The sequence below is a fragment of the Chenopodium album genome, chromosome 24, assembly GCF_948465745.1.
Source record: "Chenopodium album chromosome 24, dcCheAlbu1.1, whole genome shotgun sequence".
Lineage (NCBI taxonomy): Eukaryota > Viridiplantae > Streptophyta > Magnoliopsida > Caryophyllales > Amaranthaceae > Chenopodium > Chenopodium album.
This window is the reverse complement of record NC_137857.1, coordinates 13054131-13069724: the sequence shown is the minus strand read 5'-3', so window position 1 is coordinate 13069724 and position 15594 is coordinate 13054131. Positions and strand designations below refer to the sequence as shown.

At 32.6% G+C, this 15594-nt stretch overlaps 1 protein-coding gene across 1 annotated transcript in view; it reads left to right on the top strand.

Annotated features, from left to right (window-relative positions):
- Positions 1-9622: 9622 nt before the first annotated feature.
- Positions 9623-15594, top strand: part of LOC145611403 (small ribosomal subunit protein eS1-like) — a 54903-nt gene continuing 48931 nt past the window's right edge. The window contains exon 1 of the mRNA XM_081666731.1: positions 9623-9629. The gene's annotated coding sequence lies outside the window, so the exon portion shown is untranslated. The remainder of the gene's footprint in view (positions 9630-15594) is intronic.

Below are 15594 nucleotides of genomic sequence, written 5' to 3'. Positions count from 1 at the left end.
AAAGAAAAATAAAATTTGTTAAAATTTTTATTTCTAAAGTCTTAAAAGAAAATTAAAATCCTTAAGACATCATTTATTTCAAAAGTCATCTTATAATAAATTAAAGATTTTAAAACAACAACATTTAGAATTAAAGACTCTTATTTCTGAAGTCATCTTTAAAATAAGATTAAAGTTTATTAAAATAACACTTAGAATTTAGGCTTGTTAAAACTCTTATTTCTAGAATCATTTTGAAAATAAGATTAAAGACATTTTCATTAAAACTTCATAAGTTAAGAAGTATATATATAATATAGTGTAATATAGGTTTTATGCCACCATTAATGAAAATTTTAAAAAGCAATTAAGAGAAAAACGTGCATATTTCATCTTTTTGATAGTTTAAACTAAATAAAAAAATCATTAAAAATCATAGAAAAATCAAAAAAATTATTGTGAGATATGGTTGGAAAGCTCTTGAAAAGTTCTATCACTTGAGCTAAAGAACTGGAACTGATTCTGGTCGTAAAGGTTCTTTCATAGGCCATCTTTGGGTCGTGGTAAGTAACTCACTACTCTTGAACAACCTTTACATAAACTCTTAATTCATTAGGTCTTTAAACTCATTTTCAGAAATAAATCATTCTTAAAAAATATGCTTTAGGAAGACACATGAATGTATTAACCTTCCATATTTAAAAATGCATTAGAAAGAGATGCAATGCAAGATGCAATTACCCCCTCTTTATAACCTATCACCTCACCAATAGGCTTGGCTTTCTAATGTGGAGTAATGAAAGATTTAGGGCTAATTTAGCACCTAATATCATCATTACCCCTATTGGTAGAATCACATGGAAATAAACATATTGGTTAGCATAATAATACTAATTAAGGAAATTAAGAAAAGATTGAAGATAATGCCTTGAGCTAGATGTAGCAATTTTTGGATAACCTCTTTGGTTTAACAAGGATAAAAAGATGATCACTCCTTAGTTAAAATGAAATTAAAGAGTCTCCGTTAATTTTTTGGAGTTTTGATATATTAAAGAAACTAAAGCAAAATGAAGCTAATGAACTCTTTGTTTTTGATTATTTTTTATTAGAGAAAATAAACTTGAAAAATAAAGCTAAACATAAGAGATAAATTTTTTTTTTTTTTGGTTTTAAGATAGAATAGGAATACTTAAGCAATTAAACTAATATTTTTAACAAAGATAATAACAACAATACTTGAACTTAAAATATTTTTGTGTTTTTTTTAATAGGAATTAAAGATAGTAACAATACTAAAATAGCAACTTAATTATAAGATGCTTTTTAATAAGCTAATAACTTAATAATAAAGCTAATTTAGAGAGATTTTTGACTAAAACAAAGATTAGAGGAGAATTTTTAGAGAGAAAAGTTGTAAGAATTTTTGGTGTACTGTCTTTAAAACTTGAGAATTAGGGGGGTATTTATAGGAAAATAAAGGGGTTAATTTGTAAATAAAAAAAAAGTAAATAAGTTAAAATTCAAGGATTACTTTGGTAAATATCAAGATTTTGGTAATAATGAGAATCTTGATATTAAATTATCTTGTTTTACACGTAACAAACTTGCTAATCTGTTTTGCAACGCTTAAACTGATAAAATAAAGAAAACCGTAATAAAATCAACTCTAATATTCACATAATAAAAAGGTTCTAAAATGCCATGGTATATATATAAAAAAAATATGTATGACCAAGTCGTGTCATAACTCAAAAAAAAAAAAAAATAGTAATACTCACATGGTATACAATCAAAGAGTGCCTAAATTTAACTAGTCACTATTATACTCACCAAGGTGTTAAAACAACACTTATATAATAATAAAAAAAAAGTTAGCTCTGAGATGTCAGCTCTAAAAGATACACAAAGACATTAGGTTACAATACTAAAAGGGTTGGACAAAATATCTCAGAGTTAGTAAAAAAAAAGTAAAAGAGAAATAACCCCTACCCTTATTAGATAGTACACATAAATTTACCCAAGAACATCTGAACATACGACAAAACCTTATACATACGACCATTTTAAATAATAACCCTTACTTAAAAAAGTGGATCATATAAAACCATAAGATTGACATGGTCAACGTGAAAATACATCATACAATATTAAGTCACACAACATAAATTTAAGGTGGTCAAGAGTAAAATATATTCCCTTAACCGAATGACCTTTAAAAAAAAAGTGAACTCTTATCTTACTTTACTCTACTAAAACACAAATTTATATTTATCATAGTCGTAAAAAACAAAGACAAAAGATACAAAACTAGATCAAAACAACAGGAAAACAAATGAAACAGAAGCCAAATATATGTCGGTAAAGTAAATTTTCTTAACAGAAATTACTATTTGGAATAGTGCCAAATAGTGTTTGCATAGTGTCAAATAGTGTTTCGAATAGTAAAATACAATACATGACGCGTATGAAATCCTGCTGTCCCAATTAGCGTCGGATAAATCTTGATACAATTGATCCAAATTGAAATTTATTGGATACCACATTAACCGCGGGGGATAAAAAAAAGGTAACGTTAATTCACTATTGACAATTGCTTATCAAAATTGAAGAAGGAATACACAAATTAGATTGAAATATACAACATAAATAATAATAATAAGAAAAATAAATAAATAAATAAATAAAATAATAAGAAGGATGTCAGACGTTCCATGCAATAATGCATGAACTTCCAACAACAACAACACACAAAAAACAAAAAAAAAGAAAAAGAAAAGAAAGTAAAGGCTACCATGCAATGAAATGTAAATGCCAAAGAAAGTGTCAGAACAACATCTTTTAATCAGTTAAGATGGACGTAATGAAATGAAAACATGATCCGATATTATCGCTGAAAAAAAACTATTCATCTGAAGCTCAACGTAACAAACATACACAATTATACATACCTATCCCTCGTTTACTCTCGTCCATACAACACCTAGATAAATATGGACAGGTTAGATCCGAACTTGTATTTATCGGATCAATTATTAACTGCGGAATAAAAAGATAACAAAGATATTAGAACAAGCGTACATAAAAAGAAGGTCCCTTTAGCACTACAACATATAGTACCCATTTAGGTGTGGGAATGTTTGTCATTTCCCTATATTGGTTGGACATGAGTCTTTAGAGTAATGGACTTTATAGCTTAGGTAAATTGGTCATATAATAGGGTAGTGCACAAATCACAAAAAAAAAAAATTACTAGATTTACTAAAAAAAAAAAGTACTCTAACAGTCTAAGTGAACATATTAATATACTTACTATACTCTAAAGGGTTAAACGATACTTGTTTATAAGGAAAATGACATATTCCCCTAGCGAGACAAAAAATATTGTACTTTATACTATACGATTATTATACATATATGTACAAAAATACGGTCTAAAATACTTACTTTTTACTATAAAAAGAAATTACCCTTATCCAAAATCTCCACTCACCACTTAATTCTTATCTTCTTCCATCTTCCTCCTTACTCGAAAAAATCAAACAAAAACCACCATTAAACTCAACCACCATGTTTCAAGAAAACCAAGAAGATCAGCCTATCTTTACATTTGAGGAATACATGAGGATGATAACGGTGTATTTCATGTACATTGTGAGGCTGGTTGTCCTCCTAATGGCCATATTAATTTACTTGTTAATCCACAAGTAAAAACCCGAAAATTACTTCGGTGGAGCAGGGTAATAATGCATGTAGTGTGAGCTGTACTTCAATTTTTTGTAATTTAGTAATTTAAAAATACAAATTGTAACATGTATTTTGGAAATTATTAATAAAAAATCATTATTATTACTCGTTTCCTTCGTTTTATTAATAAAACAAACATCATTAAGTTTATAAAAATAATTAGCAAAATAATAATTATTATTTGCAAAAAACAATAATTATAGTAATAGAAAAATAATTAATAGTGATAATTAAAAAGGTAGGATCAAAATTTGGTGTCTACAGATTGCCCCACATTGATTGAGTTTAAATAAAACGATAATCAATGTTTGAGAAAAGACACAAAAATTTGATGTACGTACGTTTCTAAAAAAAAAAAAAAGAGGAAAATCCTAATTGACTTTCATTTAAACATTAGCTTGAGTGCAGTTGAAAAACTGGCTGAAAAATAAAGTGAAATTCTCACTCAATTGCAACACAAATGTTGGCTTGGGTGCAGTTGAAAAACTGGCTGAAAAATAGAGTGAAATCCTCACTCAGTTGCAACACAAATGTTGGCTTGGGTGCAATAGAAAAACTGGCTGAAAAATAGAGTGAAATCCTCACTGAGTTGCAACACAAATGTTGGCTTGGGTGCAGTAGAAAAACTGGCTTAACCTTGCAGAAGATCAAAACTCCAATTTGTACGAGCTTGAAGAAAAATAACAATCATTCTTGAAAAACAATTTATGGATTTCGGATGCAAAAATAGCAGATGGTTTGTACTGAGTTTTCGGAAAAGTAAACTCCTTCGGCCTTTTCTTCCTGGCTCCATTACTAACACTAACCCTATAAAAGGAGGTGGTACTCATTCTTTTCTACACCAAATCAAACTTCCTTCTTCTTCTTTCAAGCTTCTTGGGTCTTATTTCTTCTCTCCTCAAATTTCTAAGAAAAAATGAATGCCATATTTCAAGAATTAAATGAAATCAGTGGAGCCAGAAAGCTCCAGCTAAAAAGGGTGGTAGAAAATATTTCTCCACCTCGCCTTTCCCCTTACACAAGTGTCTTCACCAGAAGCATCACCCCTCTCCTAGTTATTCAACCTCAATATGATATGATTCATGCTGCTGTTGAATTTTGGGATGAAGAACGCCATGTCTTTCGTTTTGGAGAGACAGAAATGACTCCTCTTCTAGAAGAAATGGAGGGTTTGCTAGGTCTTTATAAAAAAGGTCGTGTGATTACACCTGCTGACCCTAGGGCAACCAATGCGGCCATGAGGGATTTGCTAGGCATACCATTAAATATGGAAAGCAATTATCGCCTGCTTGACAGTTTAATGTTAGAGAATTTCCTTGAAACCTTTTCTTTATCTCATTGGGAATCTGTCAACAATGAGGATTTCAAAAGGTGCCAAGAAAGAGCTTGCATCCTTTTATTGCTCAGCCTTGTTTTGCTCAAAGAATCATTATTTTCCTGTCATGTTCGTTGCCTTTCTTTGCTGTCACAGATTGAGTCAGAGAACCGTTTAGGGCCTCTTATCCTAGGGAAACTTATGATGGGGCTTGACCATCTGAAACAAAATCCAGGTGGTTTCGTTAAAGGGTTTCCAATTGTGCTTCAACTTTGGTTATGCGAGAAATTCAAGCTGTCTAGACCACCTTTTCGAACTCCTTACCAAACCCGACATATTCGAGAGATAGGCTTTTTTCCTATATTCCATCAATGTTGCAACCAAGGTGGATGGAATTTCTGGGAGTGTTACTGGTACCCCTCCCCGACGTTGATTTCAATTTTCCCCATCACCGCCCTCCCCACCTCCTGTCTTTCCCAGTTCCTCCACCACCGTCCGTCGAGCCCTAATCGCACCCAAACCACCGCGAAAACCAGCACCCATCCCCGACGAACCCTCTCCTTTGTGAGCCTACCACAGAAACCCTTAAATCTACCCAAAACCACCAGAAAACCGAAACCCATTTCCTGGGTTTGGTTTCAAAACCCTAAATGGGTTTGGGTATTTTCTAGTGTATTGGGTTGTTTTTAGGGTTTTTGGCCAGCGAACAAGGGAGGGGGGGCTGTCAGGGAAGGGCACCGATTTTTTGTGTTGGTTAGAGTGGTCGTCGGTGGGGTGTTGGGTGGGGAAAATAGGTGTAATACCCCTACTATTTTATTACTCTATCTGTATATTTTATACTTCTTAATTACAAGTTTCGGGACGAAACTTGTTTTAAGGAGGGTAGATTGTAATACCCGAATATTTTACGATTTTATATAATGTATTTTATAGAAGAAAAAAAGTAATTTTTGATTCCTATTTTATGTCTAAGTAGAACTATTGTTTACGAACTATAAATTATCTTAAACCCTAATAAAGTTATTGTATTTTATATAAAAAAGGGGGAGCAGCCGTCTTTGTTCCTTGTGCGTGGGATTTGTAAACCAAACCCAAAATTGATTTTTGTAAAAAGTTTCCATTTGATTCTTCTTCACTAATTTTTATTTTATTCTCTAATATCCATCATCATATGTATTGTTTGTATTATAAGATTAAAAGAGAAGGTGCACAATATATTTGGGGAATTCAAAGCCGTGAACTGCAAAATTGCCAATATTTCGTCCCTTATATCGTATTTCGTATTTGATAGTTCTATTGCAGTTCATTGAAAGGTAATCACGCTCGTCCCTTTGGAGTTGTTTGATCATATTAATTATTATATGTAATCACACTATCAATCTTTTGGAGTTGCTTGATTATAATGTGATTGTATTAAATTATTAGAATTGTTTGGTTATAATTTGTATTTTTTTTATTGTACTCTGTATTATTTTTATGTGTAAATTTTATAATTGTAGTTCATGTGATCAAATTTGTATATGTATTTGATTGATTATTGATATTATATGACTTGATTGGATATGAGTATCGTATTATTTTTATTGTTTATGATTAATTATTTCTAGGGTTTTAATGTTGTTGCTGCAGGGAGTATTGTTTTATCGAGGTTTAAGGTTATTAATGCAGATTATTATTTTTGGGTTGAGATTTGATGATATTTGGGTTATTAGTATTTCGTTTGTAAAAGTTGAGATATTATGAATCGAATTGTCGTGTAATTTGGGAACTCGTGCCATTATTGAGATACTATGTATTAATTTGTGAACGGTTATTTGATTAATGTATGAGATCAAAAGGTTGAGAGTGATTATTTTGTTATTGGTATGAGGCTCGACGTTATAGACCTTAGTCCTTGGCATGTTGGTAATGAGATAATGATCATGAGTTAAGAATAAGGTACAATCTTTATTATTTATTTTTCTATGGTCCCCTACAGTGGGAATTGACCCGTATGTGGTCTGGTTCAAGGTGTTTTCTAGTTATTGGGAGTATTCAAGTTTTTATACTTGTTGGTTTGTTATTCGAATTACCCTTGTCCAAGGCTAGGTATAAAACAAAGAGCGTGGCACACTTTTTAGTTATGAGTTATTTGAGTGAAGGGTTGTCTTATATTATTCGAGGTTGATCGAGTTGATAAAGATTATTTTTCAGAGTACAATGTGTAATGTAGTTTCGAACTACATTATTTAATTGAGCTAGTAATATAGATTATTCAATTATTCTTTGTATTTTGATATGTGGTGATTACTCAGCTTTTTTGCTGATGTGTGTGTTATTTTTTTGTGCTACTTGTGTCTGCGGCCATGTCTTTTTCTTATGGTGGCCCTGCGACGATCTATTTTGGAATTTGTCCTTAATGGTGAGCAGACAAGATTGTTTTAGCAGGTTGATCAGGTGATCGTAGCTAAAGGAGCTCAAGTGTTTCGATTAGCTTGTTATAACAAGATTGTAAAGTTGTATAAATAGCTCACGTAGATTTATAGGATTGTAATTATTGGGATTTTTGTAAGCCTTGGCACTTGACAGGTTGTCGAGTGTGGCAGTAATACCTCCGATTTAGGTGTATGCTTCCGCAATTTTATTTAAAGGTCGTTAATTTTTCTTTAATTTTTGTTTATTATTAGCTAGTAAATCGGGGGTGTTACAATAGGAAGGGTCGAAAAGGGGAGAGAGAGAGGAGGTGGGGGCGGGGGAGGCGGGGCGTCACTTGCGGGGTTGAGGGAGGTCGTGTTGCTAGGGGAGGCCGGCGCACCAGCGAAGGTAGAGCTGGGCGCCGGTGTTGGTGGGGGTGGGGGAGAGGTGGCTGGGGTTTATTGGAAATGGGTTAATTTTTTTTTTAATTAAATAAAAAAAAACTAACTATAGTTAAGGATTTATAATAAAATAACCCTTATCAATGGTAATCAATCATTTAGGTTTACCATTGATAATAAAATTTAAGAATGTTTACCACTTAGAAAATTGAAAAGTTGGAGTTCACCAAAGAGAATTTCCCTAAATAATTTTAGTTTGAAAACATTTTATACATGATACAATTTCATAGACATTATAATACTCAACCAAATTCAAATTGTCACATAACATATTATTACTTTAGTTAAGAAAGGGAAAGAGAACGCCAGTAAGTCGGAACTAGTCCCTGTAACCACCTACTTTACAGAGGGTCGCGCGTAACCTTAAATGGCCATAAAATAAATCAGAATAGTCCTAGTGTGCAAACCCCTCAATAATACCCAGTGCTTAGGAGGAAGACTAACAACAATATACAATAATTTAAACCAACTAGTAACAACCATAACTACTAGTAGGCAACCTAGTATTCACCCTTTCGGGTTTCATTTCCCTTCTTAGATTTAATTTCACAGCACATTTTATTAGATTAAATCATCCAATCACATTGCACACAAGTACTACAAAAATCAATTTAATCCCAAGTAAACAAAATTTCAATACCAATATTATTAAATGACACATTAATTACAACTCGTTTCCTAATAGGCCTTAGAGACCATCAACCACATGTAATTAATCATCCAATTCCCAAGATTTTAATTATATTAAAAACTCATACGATATCAAATAATCAAATTTTCAAAAATACATATACTAGTACACAAAATAGAAAACTAGTATATAATATAATTTCATACGATAACACACTCATCACATATAATTACATAAGCACGTAGTTGACACACAATATTTCAAAACAATTTCCTAACTGTAGGCGTCATTTGAAGTGCGCCTACGTAAGAGCATGTGGTGAATATGCTTGGCACTCAAAGGAAGTGGGAATCGACATTACGATTAGGGACAACAATTAGGGACAAGGAAAGTAGGGAGCCGCCAACAAGTTTTTTAGGAACTTGTAAATCGTTCACGGATCATTTAAGGCAACCACGATTAAGGGACAACGAAAGGCAACAACGATTGACCCGTGAAGGTTACACCCCATTCATAATCCATGATATTACTAACTCCATATGGTTCGGAACCACGAAAGGAGGATCGGGGATGATGGTACAAAGTGAGTCATGGAGTCACATTCGCCCGTATTGGCCTCTACTCGATTCTTATATTGAAAAGCATTCATGTGATCTCAAAGGCATACAAACAAAATATTCAATTCGCTCCAAACTATTATTTAGCTAAATTGGTTGAATTTTAATGCACATGTAATTCTAAAATATTAGTGATCACTTGATTAAACAACAAGATTAAAAGGAACCTAAACCGGTTGTCCAAATTATCTTATTAGGCGTTATATTCAATTACATATTCCCTTTAAATATGCAATATGATGATCATAATAAATAATAAAATAAGTAAACATTAATATTGGAAGCAATCATAGCAATAAATCCAACAATATAAAATGGTTAGAAAAATAATAGAAATAAAAGGAACATGATTCCTTACTTTGATTTTATTTGCTTGCTACTATAAAAACAATAAACGCGTTAGTAATTTCAAGAAAAATTAATAAAACAATAACTAAAATGAAATTAATTAAATTAAATAGAATTGATTTGGGGCCAAACCCTCAAACTGTTCTACCTTTCACGCCGTGGTTTAAGGATAGAACCTCGGGTAAAGTACAGACTCCTGGGAGTGCTTAGGGAAGGTATTTTAAGAGAGAACGGTAGGCTAGTGTTTAGGCTAGAGCATAGAAGAGAGAATGAGAGAATTCGTTGATGCCCCGTGATTCAGAAATGAGGGGGTATTTATAGAAAAAATGTGCTGAGGGAACACACGGAACCCTAAAAAGATAGAAACCCTAAAAAAGTATACCGCGACACGGCAAAGTGTACCGTGACACGGGAGATTCCACGGTCAAACGGGAAATATTCCCGTGACACGGTGCACTTTTGTGTGACGTGGGAAATATTTAGTGAACGGGGGAGAAAGCGCGTTAAGGGTTTACGCGGAAAGGACACGGAAACCCCCGTGTCACAGCAGGTGTCCCGTGTCACGGGGAACCCCACCGTCAGACAGGAAAGTTTCCCGTGACACGGTGGATTATTGCCGTGACGCGGGAGTTTTCAGTCCGCTTTTTTGTCTAAATTCATTTTTTAACCATAATTTCGTTCAGCATTTTAAGTGCCAATTGATAATTTCGGGCCATTTTCTGATTTATTATTATTTGGGCTAAAATAAGAAAATAAGTAAATAAAAATAAATAAAAAGTTTGGGCCAAAAATAAATAATAAAACAATAAAGATAAAAAGGTTTGGGCCAAAATAAAAAGAACTATGCTTTGACTAAACATCAAGACTGATCCGTGGGTTATTTTATGATCTGAATTTGATCGAATATGAATTTTAAGCACTCCCAGGATTAAATACTCAACCCAACCAACTAATGGCGGTGAAAGGTTGTTCATCATCGGGTTTGGTTTTGGGGAGACATTTTTAGGTGTCTACACTAATGGGATTTTAAAGATGATGGACATTGAAAATTGCCTTGATCATGTATAAAAACTCAAGGTAACTAACCTCTGAAATGTTCACCTAATAGCCTCCGTCTACAAATAAACAAATAAATGGGTCTAAATTAGTAATATCGTATACTTCTCCTCAAAATATACTTGTACGTAAGGTACTATCAAGAGCCAAAACATAGTACTATTTTTTTTTAAAAGTCAAATTTATAGTCTAAAATAACAAGTTGCTTCAAAAGTAGAATTACCCCTGCCATTCCTCCAAAACCGACCTTCCAGCTTTCTTTCTTTTTTTTTTTTTAATAATTCAATGCTTTTTATGAAAAGATTTCGGTAGTATATCAAGGATAGATTATAAAATTTGATAGTAAAAGGCAAGGTGGGCTTTTTTTTAGAAAGGTAGCTTACCTGAGAAGAGATGATGCGTTCTTTGGGAGTCAAAGTACGGTAATAACGTTTGAGGTTAAGGGGGTTTACATAATTTGAGTTGTTTAGCTTTGGCTTTAGAAATTTTACAAGATAAGGGTCAATCTTATTTTGAGTTTGTTACACAATCTCGGTAAACAAATTTTCAAAATTTCCTTTTTATCAGCTTTCAAACCAGTTTCCGTAATTATCAAAAATCAGTTTTTTTTTTTTTTATATTAAATCCGAAAATAATAAATATATATATTTGAAAATAAATTATATATTTAAAAGTTTATACTAGAAAATCATGGACTAAATATGCTCAAAATTTGGGGTTGTGCAAAATAATTGCAATTGCATGGTTAACATTATTTACATGCATCTTCTCAGCCCCCCACCCCCATACTTTTGGGCCATTTTAGGGGACACAAGCTGACCATGTGCTAAGCTAGTCAAGAATAAAATAGACATTGCAATTGTATAATTAACATTATCTACCTGTCCCCCTCCCTGTTGGGCCCGTATTACCAAGCAACCCAATACATTTAGGGCACCAATCTATGATAAAAAGATACGTTAAATCAAGCAAAACGACCTGATTGGAGCAAGTATGGCAAGCAAGATCAGAATATCAATCATGAAGATACTTGCCAAGAAAACACCTGCTGAACAGGGAAGTAGAATAAAATCAAAATGATCTCCTATGTTTGGAATATATTCGATAACTTTGTAACCTTAGTGGCTCCTAGGTATAAATAGCAAAGCTATACATTGTAACACTTATGTACGCACACATATACATTAATATAAACTGATTATTCTACTTATGCTCTTGGAATTGTGTCTTTGCTGAACAAGGAAGCTTGTCCTTACTCAGTATTGTATCTCTAAACTTAGTCTCCTTTGGTTTAATTGCTACTTATTGCTTTATTTTTGCTCTTGGTTATTATATTTGATATTTGTCTTTGGTTGTTATTACCCCTAAATCCCCAAGCAAATTCTTAGATGCCCTTACTAAGATTTGCCTGAACAATTTGGCGCCCACCGTGGGGCTCATAATCAATTAATCTACCAAATCCACCAATAACCTAGATGTAAGGAGGGTGTTCTCATCGTAGGGGATCTTCTCCTTAAATGCCCATTGGCCCTTTAGAAGCCTAGGACTTTACACTTGTTAGGGTGTATTTAGCATTTGAATTCCTGACTGTTTGGGGGACCTTGAATTAGAATTGTTCTATCATCGCGCTTTTTTATAAGAAACACGTATGAGTCGCCAATGAGTTTTAGGAAAATTCATAAACCTCATTCATGCCTTTCTTCCATGTGAAGTTCATGGAATAATTAGCACGAATCGTAAGTTTACCCATAACCAAATTGGTCTACATAAACCAGAAATGAGTTCGGGAGCGAGGGTACTAAAATAACATTCCCTTTAAGGGGAAATCGCTATCCTAGCACTAGTGCGACCTCTACTAGCTCTTCCTTTTTCACAATTTCATCACCAAACAATATATGCAATGCAACGTGATACCTAAAACTAAGTTAGTTGATTTTATTTACACACATCAATTCACGTAGGAATTACATTGTAAAGTTGTTATTCTTTATTTAATCGAATTCGTGAATAGGACAAGAAATAAACAATATTAGCCTTGGCTTAAGGTGATCAACCACTACAAGAATTCAAGAAAATAACCTTTTCGTAGCGATTATTTTAACCTTTAGTATCGATTGTATTTGCAACAAAAAGCTTTCCCAACGAATGGTCATTCGATACATCCCCTGTTGCCTTAGCCTTTAGTAGTGGTTTTCAATATCGCTGGGGTTGGCCTCAATAATCGATATGAAAAACTACATCCAATCGTGGTGATTATCGTTGCGATTACAATAGCTATAAATGTTGAACTCATTTTCTTCAAAAAAAAAAAAATAAACATTGTAGGGAATATTTCAAGCATTATGATAACCCCAAACTTGAACCCCACTGTGATCATACACTAAAGTATGGTGGCGTTCCAAAGGGAAAGACAAAGAGCAAAAAGAGTTGCCAACAAGTTTTAGGAACTTGTAAACCCAAAAGACAATCCAAAAGGACCATCAACTACTCCATAAGGTCTTGAACCAAACAGGGTCCGGGGATGAGGGTACGAATCCAATCTACAAAAGAAAGGACCCGCCCTATAAAATAGGCCTCTACTTTGTTCTGCTCGTATTCATGCGCGCTTTTCGAATAACATACAAACATTATATTAAACCTACCCTGTTTATCTATGTTGGTTGAATATTAATGCACAAATAAAACTATTATTGGCGATCACTTGAGTTAAAATCACATTAGCCTAAACCAAAATTAATAATTATCTTATTAAACGTGATTTCAAGTACAAATTCCCTTTAACAATCATAAAAGGTGTGATCAAGCAATAACAATAAAATAAATCAAGCAACATAATAATAAACAATAAATAATAACGATAATAGCATGATAAGGCATAATAAAGCTTAATAATAATAGCAAGATCCTAGGCATGATACTAATAAGATTAATAACAAATCCTAGCATGTCACTAAACAACAAAGATCAAAGCTTTAAACCTAACATGGTACTAACATGATATTATGATATTAGAAAGCATAAAATAACATCCTAACATGATACTAGGAAATAAACATTAATAAACATGCTTTCTACATTGAAAGAGAGTAATAAGATTACATACTTTGAAGCCTCGTACCTCTTTCTAATAACAAAATACACAAGTTAGTAAACTTCAATGAAAATAATAAAGAATAATTAAAGAACTAAATTGAAATCAAATTAAATAAAGTTTTGACTAGTTTTGGACCAAACCCTCAGAAAATATCAACCTTGCACGTCTAGGGCGAAGGCAACTTCGAACTTGGATAGGTGACTCTAAGTCTTGTGAATGCAGAATATTGTATGTAAAAAGCTAGTTTAGAAAGAGAGGGAGAAAGAAAGCAAATATTGCTCAAGAGAGAATAGAGAGAATTGATGAAGAATTGATGAGAATTGATGAGAGTTGATTGAGAGAATTGATGAATAAAAACAGAGGTTCGGACCCTATTTATAAGAAAACAGTCCGGAAAATCATAGAATTTGATAAGGAATAAAACTCCACTCTGTCGCTAATCAAACCGACCTTGTCGCCAAGAATTTATCTTGTCGCCAGGCGACAGAGTCTGTCGCGAGGCGACAATCCTGTCGTTTCGCGACAAGACAGTTTTTTGCGGATTTTGTTTTTATCATATCTTTTGATCTAGAAGTCCAAATAAGTCATATAATATGTCGTTGGAAAGCTCTTGAAGTCTACTTTCTAATGAAATTAAAATCAGATTAAAATATTTTGTAGATAAAAAGATATGGCCGAAATAGTGAAAGGGTGTCAGTTTTGGATAGAGTTTCGTATATCTTTAATATCTTTTTCGTTATAGCTCGGATTTATTATTATAATATATCATTGGAAAGATAATTTCAAGATCTATCCAATCATATAAAATTTGGATAAAAAATATGAGGCACGAAAATAATATCTGACTATCTTTGAACATCTTTAAATCCGAATAGAATTAGGAAAGTTTTAAAAAAGGAAAGTTTATATTCAAATCAAATTCCATGATCTTATCTTTTCAAAAAAGGATAATTAAGATATTTTAGAAACTTATAGAAGATTCTAATCAATAATAATTAGTTTAGGAATAGGATTTAACCTTTGGACCCTCCTCATGATCATTAGGTCGTAGGTAAAATCCGGTTTGGCCCCAGTTTAGTATTTTGGCCATAACTTCCTCATTATTCATCGGAATTGGGCTTATAATATATCGTTGGAAAGGTCTTTTAAAGCCCCATCCAACTACACTATTATTGGACCCTTATCATGGACCAAAATAAACTGAATTGGACGTTTTCATAAAATAGAAATGGTTTTCGAAAACAGAAAGAAAGATTTTTAATAAAAACTAACCGCAACACTTGACTTTTCACACTTTCACCTCATTCGATTATGGTTCGACGTGACAGGTATTCATCACTGGGTTTGGTTTTGGGGAGACACAAATGGGTGTCTACAAACATGCATTTGATCTTTACAAGATTCGAACCTACAACCTCAAACTCTTATATTAAATGCTTCACCAATAAGCTATGACATATTTTATGTATTCTTTGTCAAACAATATTTATATATCTAGTGAAGAAAGGGCTTTTCGTATTGATTTTTGGGATTTAATGGCGATTGTAAATGATATGATTTCTCAAAATTATATAAATGTGTAAAAATAGTGTGGATATGTATTATTATATTTTCCGTATCGATTTTATATGGGAATACCATGGCGATTGAAAAATGACACGACTTCCTTAATTATTTCACAAACATACTTGCATATTGTAGCGAATGTACAATCACTACAAAATAATCGCTACGAAAAGACATTTTTCTTGTAGTGAACCAACAATTAATTATTCAATTCTAATCTTATTTAACGCAATATACTATGTGGAATTGATTAATTAATCTTTTTAATGTGATCAAGCAACACTTATTAATTAATTAAAGTTCTTTTAAAAATAAAGTAAAAGTGATTTATCTAAGTGCTCGGGAATTTACCACTTCTCTTTGCTAGATCTCCGTTTAGAACACTTATA